Consider the following 11,474-nt stretch of genomic DNA (forward strand, 5'->3'; position numbering starts at 1 on the left):
TTACTGCATTGCTAATAGTTAGCTATAGTAGTAGTAGTAACAGTTGGCGCAGCAACTCCATGGAGACGCAATGATGGATATCATGATGACGGTGATCATGGTGTCATGCCGGCGATGGTGATGAGCATGCGATGCCCCGAAGATGGAGATCAATGGAGCAAAGATGATAATGGCCATATCATATCATTGATTGATTGCATGTGATGTTTATCATGTTTTACATCTTATTGCTTAGAACGACAGTAGCTAATAAGATGATGCCTCATAAAATTTCGAGAACGTATTCCCCTAAGTGTGCACCGTTGCGAAGGATCGTTGTCTCGAAGCACCTCGTGATGATCGGGTGTGATAGATTCTAACGTTTGAATACAACGGGTGTAAGCCAGATTTACACACGCAGAACACTTAGGTTGTCTCGACGAGCCTAGCATGTACAGACATGGCCTCGAATGCAAGAGATCGAAAGGTCGAACATGAGTCGTATAGTTGATACGATCAGCATGGAGATGCTCACCATCGATGACTAGTCCGTCTCACGTGATGATCGGACACGGGCTAGTCGAAGTGGATCATGTAACACTTAGATGACTAGAGGGATGTCAACTTAACTGGGAGTTCATACATAATTTGATTAGATGAACTTAATTATCATGAACTTAGTCTAAAAGTTGCCTTTACAAATATTGTAGATCCAATGGCCAACGCACCTGTCAACCTGAACTTCAACGCGTTCCTAGAGAAAACCAAGCTGAAAGATGATGGTAGCAACTATGCAGACTGGGTCCGCAACTTGAAGCTCATCCTCATAGCAGCCAAGAAGGCTTATGTCCTTGAAGCACCGCTAGGTGACCCTCCTGTTCCCGCAGCCGCACAAGATGTTCTGAACGTCTGGCAAGTGCGGAGTGATGACTACTCTCTGGTTAAGTGTGGCATGTTATACAGCTTAGAACCGGGGCTCCAAAGGCGTTTTGAGAAACACGGAGCACATGAGATGTTCCAGGAGCTGAAACTTGTTTTTCAAGCTCATGCCCGGGTCGAGAGATATGAAGTCTCCGACAAGTTCTTTAGCTGCAAGATGGAGGAGAACAGTTCTGTCAGTGAGCATATACTCAGAATGTCTGGGTTACACGATCGTCTGACTCAGCTTGGAGTCGAACTTCCAGATGATGCTGTAATTGATAGAATCCTCCAGTCTCTCCCACCTAGCTACAAAAGCTTTGTGCTGAATTACAACATGCAAGGGATGGAGAAGACCATTCCCGAGTTGTACTCGATGCTCAAATCTGCAGAGGTAGAGATCAAGAAAGAGCATCAAGTGTTGATGGTCAATAAGACCACCAGTTTCAAGAAAGGCAAGGGTAAGAAGAACTTCAAGAAAGACGGCAAAGCTGTTGCCACGCCCGGTAAACCAGTTGCCAGGAAGAAGAAGAAAAATGGACCCAAGCCTGCGACTGAGTGCTACTACTGCAAGGGAACTGGTCACTAGAAGCGAACTGCCCCAAGTACTTAGCGGATAAGAAGGCCGGCAACGTTGAAGGTATATATGATATACATGTTATTGATGTGTACCTAACCAGCGCTCGTAGTAGCTCCTGGGTATTTGATACCGGTGTTGTTGCTCACATTTGCAACTCAAAGCAGGAACTACGGAATAAGCGGTGGCTGGCTAAGGACGAGGTGACGATGCGCGTCGGGAATGGTTCCAAGGTCGATGTGATCGCCGTCGGCACGCTACCTCTACATCTATCGTCGGGATTAGTTTTAAACCTCAATAATTGTTATTTAGTACCAGCTTTAAGCATGAACATTGTATCAGGGTCTTGCTTGATGCGAGACGGCTACTCATTTAAATCCGAGAATAATGGTTGTTCTATTTATATGAGTAATATGTTCTATGGTCATGCTCCGCTGGTGAATGGTTTATTTCTAATGAATCTCGATCGTGATGTCACACATATTCATAGTGTGAGTACCAAAAGATGCAAAGTTGATAATGATAGTCCCACATACTTGTGGCACTGCCGCCTTGGTCATATCGGTGTCAAACGCATGAAGAAACTCCATACTGATGGGCTATTAGAGTCTCTTGATTTTGAATCATTTGACACATGCGAGCCGTGCCTCATGGGCAAGATGACCAAGACTCCGTTCTCAGGAATAATGGAGCGAGCAACTGACTTATTGGAAATAATACATACTGATGTATGCGGTGCAATGAATGTTGAAGCTCGCGGAGGCTATCGTTACGTTCTCACTCTCACCGATGATTTGAGTAGCTATGGATATATCTACTTAATGAAACACAAGTCTGAAACATTTGAAAAGTTCAAAGAATTTCAGAGTGAGGTTGAGAATCAACGTGACAGGAAAATAAAGTGTCTACGATCTGATCATGGAGGCGAATATTTGAGTCACGAGTTTGGCACACACCTAAGGAAATGTGGAATTGTTTCACAACTTACGCCGCCTGGCACACCGCAACGTAACGGAGTGTCTGAACGTCGTAGTCGCACTTTATTGGATATGGTGCGATCTATGATGTCTCTTACCGACTTACCGCTATCATTTTGGGGATACGCTTTGGAAACTGCAGCATTCACTTTAAATAGGGCACCGTCTAAATCCGTTGAGACGACACCGTATGAATTATGGTTTGGAAAGAAACCTAAGCTGTCGTTTCTTAAAGTTTTGGGCTGCGATGCTTATGTGAAGAAACTTCAACCAGAGAAGCTCGAACCCAAAGCGGAGAAATGTGTATTCATAGGATACCCTAAGGAAACTATTGGGTACACCTTCTATCTTCGTTCCGTAGGTAAAACTTTTGTTGCCAAGAACGGATCCTTTCTAGAGAAAGAGTTTCTCTCGAAAGAAGTAAGTGGGAGGAAAGTAGAACTTGATGAGGTAACCGTACCTCCTCTCGAACCGGAGAGTAGCACAACATGGGAAGTTGTTCCTGTGGCTCCTACACCAACTGCAGAGGAAGCTAATGATGGTGATCATGAAACTTCGGATCAAGTTACTACTGAACCTCGAAGGTCCACAAGGGTACGCTCCGCACCAGAGTGGTACGGCAACCCTGTGATGGAGATCATGTTGTTAGACAACGGTGAACCTTCGAACTATGAAGAAGCAATGGTGGGCCCAGACTCCAACAAATGGCTTGAGGCCAGGAAATCCGAGATAGGATCCATGTATGAGAACAAAGTATGGACTTTGGTGGACTTACCCGATGATCGGCAAGCCATAGAAAACAAATGGAACTTTAAGAAGAAGACTGACGCAGACGGTAGAGTGACCGTTTATAAAGCTCGACTTGTCGCAAAGGGTTTTCGACAAATTCAAGGAGTTGACTACGAAGAGACTTTCTCTCCCGTAGCGAAGCTTAAGTCAGTCCGAATCATGTTAGCAATTGTCGCTTTTCATGATTATGAAATTTGGCAAATGGACGTCAAAACAACATTCCTTAACGGGCATCTTAAGGAAGAGTTGTATATGATGCAACCGGAAGGTTTTGTCGATCCCAAGAGTGCTAACAAGGTATGCAAGCTCCAGCGCTCCATCTATGGGCTGGTGCAAGCATCTCGGAGTTGGAACATTCGCTTTAATGAGGTGATTAAAGCGTTTGGGTTCATACAGGTTTATGGAGAAGCCTGTCTTTACAAGAAAATGAGTGGGAGCTCTGTAGCTTTTCTCATACTATATGTGGATGACATATTATTGATGGGAAATGATATAGAGCTATTGGAGAGCGTAAAGGCCTATTTGAATAAGAGTTTTTCAATGAAGGACCTTGGAGAAGCTGCATACATATTAGGCATCAAGATCTATAGAGATAGATCGAGACGCCTCATAGGTCTTTCACAAAGTACATACCTTGACAAGATATTGAAGAAGTTCAATATGGAAAACTCGAAGAAGGGGTTCTTGCCAGTTTTACAAGGTATGAGATTGAGTAAGACTCAGTCGCCGACCACGGCAACAGGTAGAGAGAAGATGAAAACCATCCCCTACGCCTCAGCCGTGGGCTCTCTAATGTATGCCATGCTCTGTACCAGACCTGACATCAACCTTGCTATAAGCTTGGTAGGTCCGTACCAAGGTAATCCCGGCATGGAACACTGGGCAGCGGTCAAGAATGTCCTTAAGTACCTGAAAAGGACTAAGGAGATGTTTCTCGTATATGGAGGTGACGAAGAGCTCGTCGTAAAGGGTTACGCTGATGCTAGCTTCGACACAGATCCGGATGACTCTAAGTCACAAACCGGATACATGTATGTTCTGAATGGTGGGGCAGTGAGCTGGTGCAGCAACAAGCAAGACGTGGTGGCAGCATCTACATGTGAAGCGGAATACATAGCTGCTTCTGAAGCGGCTCATGAAGGGGTCTGGATGAAGGACTTCATCACCGACCTTGGAGTGGTTCCAAGTGTGCCAGGTCCGATGACACTCTTCTGTGATAACACTGGAGCCATTGCCATAGCCAAGAAGCCCAGGTTTCACAGCAAGACCAAGCACATCCTGCGCCGCTTCCACTCCATCCAGGACCAGGTCCAGAGAGGAGTGATAGATATTTGTAAGATACACACGGATCTGAATATTGCAGATCCGTTGACTAAACCTCTTCCACGAGCAAAACATGATCAACACCACCATGCTATGGGTGTTCGATTCATCACAATGTAACTAGATTATTGACTCTAGTGCAAGTGGGAGACTGTTGGAAATATGCCCTAGAGGCAATAATAAAGTGGTTATTATCATATTTACTTGTTCATGATAATCGTCTATTGTTCATGCTATAATTGTGTTAACAGGAAACAGTAATACATGTGTGAATAAATAGATCACAATGTGTCCCTAGCAAGCTTCTAGTTGGCTAGCTCGTTAATCAATAGATGATCATGGTTTCCTGATCATGGACATGGGATGTCATTGATAACGGGATCACATCATTAGGAGAATGATGTGATGGACAAGACCCAATCCTGAGCATAGCGGTAGATCGTGTTGTTCGTACGCTAAAGCTTTCATAATGTCGATGTGTCTTTTCCTACGACCGTGAGATTGTGCAACTCCCACATACCGTAGGAGTGCTTTGGGTGTATCAAACGTCACAACGTAACTGGGTGACTATAAAGGTGCACTACAGGTACCTCCGAAAGTATCTGTTGGGTTGGCACGAATCGAGATCGGGATTTGTCACTCCGTGTGACGGAGAGGTATCACTGGGCCCACTCGGTAGAACATCATCGCAATGAGCTCAATGTGACTAAGGAGTTGGTCACGGGATGATGTACTACGGAACGAGTAAAGAGACTCGCCGGTAATGAGATTGAACAAGGTATGGAGATACCGACGATCGAATCTCGGGCAAGTTCTATACCGATAGACAAAGGGAATCGCATACGGGATTGATTGAATCCTTGACATCGTGGTTCATCTGATGAGATCATCGTGGAGCAAGTGGGAGACACCATGGGTATCCAGACCCCGCTGATGGTTATTGGTCGGAGAGGTGTCTCGGTCATGTCTGCCTGTCTCCCGAACCCGTAGGGTCTACACACTTAAGGTTCGATGACGCTAGGGTTATAGGGAATTGTTATACGAGGTTACCGAAAGTTGTTCGGAGTCCCGGATGAGATCCCGGACGTCACAAGGAGCTCTGGAATGGTCCGGAGATGAAGATTGATATATAGGATGGATGGGTTTGGACACCGGAAGTGTTTCGGGCGTCACCGGTAACGTAGCGGGACCACCGGAAGTGGCCCCGGGGGACCACCACCCCGAGAGGTGGCGTGGACCAAAAGGTGGTGGGAAACCAGCCCAAAGGGGGCTGGTGCGCCACCCCAAGTGGCCCCAAGGCACAGAAGGTGGGGAAGGGGGGACAACCCTAGGCGCAGGTGGGCCTTAGGCCCACGAGAGGGCGCCACCACCCCTCCTTCCCACCCTGGCCACCGCCCCTCTCCCATCTATGGCCGCCGCCCCTCCCAGGAGAGGGAAACCCTCCTGGTGGCACAACCCTCCCCTCCCCCTATATATAGTGGGCACTTTGGCCTTTGGGGAACACACCTATTCCTCTCCTGTTGGCGCAGCCCTGCTCTTCCTCCTCCTTCTCTCTGCCGGTGCTTGGCGAAGCCCTGCCGGGAGACCTCGTCTCTCCATCAACACCACACCGTCGTGCTGTCGGAGTACTTCCCCAACCTCTCCCTCCTCCTTGCTGGTTCAAGGCGCGGGAGACGTCACCGGGCGGCACGTGTGTTGAACACGGAGGTGCCGTGGTTCGGCACTAGATCGCGGCGATCTGGATCGCAGTGAGTACGACTACATCAACCGCGTTCTTGCAACGCTTCCGCTAGGCGATCTTCAAAGGTATGAAGATGCACTCACCCCTCTCTCATTGCTGGTCTCTACATAGGAAGATCCTCTTTGCGTAGGAAAATTTTTGATTTTCGCTACGTTACCCAACAAGTTGTTGGTGCACATAGGTGAGCCTAGTTGTTTTAGATTTTGTGCTTGGCAAATTAAATGTTAGTTTTATTCCGCATTTGTTCAAGCCCAAACCATAATTATTTTAAAGCGCCTATTCACCCCCCCTCCCCCACCCTCTAGGCGACATCCACGTCCTTTCAACATGTGTGATATGTGTTGTACAAAAACAGAAACTTTTGCTGTAGTATTTGAATTATAAGATTATATTGGAACATGGAAAGTTTCTAAACAATTTACACCCTACTTCCATACAAACTCTTTATCATGTACTACATTTTCAGAATTTTTGGAGTTACAGAAGTACATTCTTTAAATAGATTGACACAAACAATTCTATTTGGACATATTGTTATCATAGTTTTGTTGTCTACTTATCCTAGAGTTTTCGTAGCTTATATTGGTAGATATAAATTGTGAAAATGATAGTATACGATACCTTATATTTGAAAAATATTATACAACTTGTCTTTGCAGTACATCAAGTGTTGATTTATTCTTATGTGTACTAACCTATCTCACAAGTTCTTTTCAATTTTTGTGTGGATGAAGTTTTAGAGACTTAGGTGAAACTGGGAGATGAGATGATTGAACGAGATGCAAAATCTCAAGCTTGGGGATGCCCAAGGCACCCCAAGTAAATATTACAAGAAGTTTCAAGCATCTAAGCTTGGGGATGCTACGCATCCCACCACTGTTCGTCAACAACTATCGGTTAGCCTATATTGAGCCTTATTTTTTATTTATCCACATGATATGTGCTCTTCTTGGAGTGTCTTTTTGTTTAGTTTGTTGTTGAAATAAATCACATATCTGAAAATCTTCATTGAGAGAGAGTCCCCACTTAGCTACTTGATTGTTTAAACTACTCATTGATCTTCACTTATATCTTTTGAGAGCACTCTCATGTTTACTCATGTGCTTCACTTACATCCTCAGAGTAAATTGTGAATGAATTGAATATCATAAATCTGAAATTATCAATGTGCTTTATGCTTAGTAGTAGTTCCACATTTGGTTTAGAAATAAAAATACATTGAAGTTTGACAATCACAATATTGGTCATACAAGCAATTCACGAATGATTAGTATAAGAAAGAGAATTTCGACATACAAATATATTATCTTGGACATCTTTTATGACTGTAAATACCCATTAATTATTTTCAACCTTGATCAATTAGTTGAAGTTGTACAAGGAAGACAAAGTGATATTTATGTTTGGGGTATATTTGCATAGAAGCTATATTGTTATGGATCCTCCAACACGTGATGCTTGTTTAGAACCTTTTGCTAGCCAAAACTTCGTACTAGGTAGAGATACTACTTGTGCATCCAAATCCTTGAGCCAAGTTTCTTCCATGAGAGTCCACCATACGTACCTATATATGGTATTTCACTGCCATTCCAAGTAAATTTGCATGTGCCACCTCTAAAACCTTCAAATAAACATTTGTTTTGTGTGCCCATACCGCTCATGGAGTGATCGGGGCGGTCAATATCTTCCATGCTAAGCGGGTTATTCTCATTATGAATGTTTATTCACTTGTCATTGCACGAGAGTGACTGGTAAAGAAAAGGATGCCCTTGTTTGTATGTCCTGAAAGGTTACTAAGAGCAGGCCAATCATTGATGGTTACAAACAGCAATGCTCGTAGGTCAAATTCGTGTTGTTTGTGCTCATCCCACGCACGTGCACATTTTTTATCCCACAAATGTAAAAGTTCTTCAACTAATGGCCTTAGGTACACAACAATATCATTGTCGGGTTGCTTACGACCTTGGATGAGCACCGGCATCATAATGAACTTCCGCTTCATGCACATCCAAGGAGGAAGGTTATAGATGCATAGAGTTACAAACCATGTGTTATAACTGTGGTATTATAGGAGCATACCACATTGAAAGGATCGATATGGTTGACTAGAGGAGGGTGAATAGGCAACTACCAATTTTTAGCTTTACTTAACAAATTAGAGTTAGCAACAAAAAGGTTCTCTAGATGAACAACTAAGTGAGCAACCTATATGATGCTAACAACCACAACAACAACAAGTAAGTAAACGATACACCACAACACAAGTAAATATAAAGTAAAGATAAGAGATAACCGCAAATGGAACCGGTGAGGACGAAGATGTGTTACCAAAGTTCCTTCCCTTTGACAGGAAGTACGTCTCCGTTGGAGCGGTGTGGAGGCAGAATGCTCCCCAAGAAGCCACTAGGGCCACCGTATTCTCTTCATGCCCTCACACAATTCGAGATGCCGTGATTCCACTATTGGTGCCCTTGAAGGCGGTGATCGGAAATTTACAAACAAGGTTGGGGCAATCTCCACACAATGCTCGGATGCTCCCAACAAGACCACGGAGCTTCACCACAATGGATATGGCTCCGAGGTGACCTCAACCGTCTAGGGTGCTCAAACACCCAAGTGTAACAAGATCCAAAGGGGATTAGTGGAGGGAATCAAATATCTCTTGGTGGAAGTGTAGATCAGGGCCTTCTCAATCAAACCCTAGAAATCAACAAGTTTGATTGGCTAGGGAGAGAGATCAGGCAAGAACGAGCTTTGGAGCAACAATGGAGCTTAGGGAGGTAAGATGTAGGGTTCTTGGAGCGTAAGAACCATTTATATAGTGAGGGAACAAATCCAACCGTTAACCCTCACTTATAGCACCTGCAGCACGGTACTACCGCTCGGGAGTAGCGGTACCACCGCTGCCCCTAGCGGTACTACCGCTGGCGAGGAGAGGTACTACCGCTGCCCCTAGCGGTACTACCGTTTGGCAGGGAGCAGTACTACTGCTAGCCCCAACGGTACTACCGCTAGGCCTGGAGCGGTACTACCGCTTGGTAGGCACATAGCCACAGTAGTAAAAATAATACTACCGGGCCTACCACTGCTGAAAAAGTATTCGCAAAAAGTTCGACGAAGTACAACCGCTCAGAGAGAGGTACTACCGTCCCGAAGCGGTACTACCGCCCCCTGGAGCGGTACTAACTCTCGCCAAGCGGTACTACCCTGGAATTTCTGCACAGGCAGGGAATGAAAGGGTCGGAGCTCCATTGATGCAGGGGAAAGGTGGTGGAAAGAATAAGAGTGTGCCTAAGAGTTGATTCTACCCAAACCTTTCCGATGCGGACCCCCTCTTAATAGTACGGCTTTCCTATGACTCAAGACTACCAAAGAGAACCGTAGAAGCCACCGTGCTTCAAGAACACCGAGGGGCACTGAATCGTCTTGTGCCTTGCTATGTATTATCTCAAATGCTCAATGCACACGATTAGTCCACAGAGGTACTGTCATCAATCACCAAAATCACTTAGGAAGAAATATGCCCTAACAATCTCCCCCTATTTGGTGAATTGATGAAAATACCAGATTTGCACAAAAGATAATATAATGAAGACATATGCAAACCCAAAGTCTATAGACTAGAGACTGGCTCCCCCTGGATGTGTGCATGATTAGAGTAGTGCTATGAACAGCAAAGCACACAATCCACGGAAAAGCACTCCCCCTAGAGAACATAGACGGATACTCCTTGCAACGACTTGATACAACACTAAGAAAGGAACCAAGGTATGGCATGTGAGCATAAGGATAAGGGCACACATATAGAGAGACAATGAAGATAATAAAGGGATATCATATGTCTCACACCATATGACTAAGAGTCTCACACACATAATAAACCATCCAACAAGATAAAATCAGCCAAGTTCAGCAAAGAGAGACTAAAAAAATAAAGATAAACCAACAGTAGATCCCTACACTCTCTCCTCCTTTGGCATCAGGACACCAAAAAGGCACAGAGGACACCTACGACACAGGCGGTAGCTCAGCCATCGGACTCTTCATCAGAGTCCTCTGTAGCCTCCTCATCAGTTTCCTCCTCAGCCTCCTCCTCAGCCTCCTCATTAGACTCAGCCCATTGTAGGTCTCTCGCCTTCATCCAATCAGCCTCTGGAGTGATGACCTCCTCAGAACCGCTCGAGGAGTGTACGTCAAGCTTCCTCATGATAAGCTTATCTCTCTGATGGCTCTCCTTCTGGGCACGTGAGTAATGTATTGCCCCTTCGCCTGCATGCAGAATAACGTCCTCATCTGGTCCTTCAGCTTCGAGGCCCAAGATGGCTCAACAGAAGAACGGGTATGTGTGTCAGGGTTGCTCTCATCCTCAGAACCAGCATCAGTATCAGCCTCCTTAGTCTCAGTTTCCATGCGATCAGCAGCCCTTGAAGTGGTGTATCCTGCACTATGAGATCTGTAACCACGCGGTACTACCGCTCATGGGGCGGTACTACCACTCGTGAGGCTAACAAATGTGACTTTTGCGAGAGATCGTGCTTGTAGTGCTTGTATTAAAGGGAAGATTCATGAAACTACGAATTGTCCCACGACTCTCATTTACACGAAGAGGCCCTTGGAGCTCCTTCGTATGGATATCTTTGGTCCTCCATCCTTTGACAGTCTTGGGGGCAGAAATTACTTCTTGGTGATTGTTGATGATTACTCAAGATACACTTGGGTACACTTCTTCAAGAGGAAGAGTGAGACTCGACAGACCGTCATCAATTTTGCTAATGAAGCTCAACGTCAACGTGAAGCAAAGATTTTGATGATTAGAAGTGACAATGGCACCGAGTTCAAGAACTACACCTTGGATGAGTTCCTTAGTGACGAGGGGATCAAGCATCAATACTCAGCACACTACACCCCTCAATAAAATGGTGTGGCGGAGAGGAAGAACTGGACGTTGATGTACGCGGCAAGAACAATGATGGCGGAGTTCAAATCTCCATATAACTTTTGGGCCGAAGCCATCAACACAGCATGTCATGCATCCAATCGGCTCTACCTTCGCAAAGGCTTGAATAAGACCCCATATGAGATCCTTACCGGGAACAAGCCCAACCTCAAGTACTTCAGGGTGTTCAGTTGTAAGTGCTTCGTTCTCAACAAAGGTGCATGTTTGGCTAAA

The sequence above is a fragment of the Hordeum vulgare genome, chromosome 2H (assembly GCF_904849725.1).
Source record: "Hordeum vulgare subsp. vulgare chromosome 2H, MorexV3_pseudomolecules_assembly, whole genome shotgun sequence".
NCBI classification, from domain to species: Eukaryota; Viridiplantae; Streptophyta; class Magnoliopsida; order Poales; family Poaceae; genus Hordeum; species Hordeum vulgare.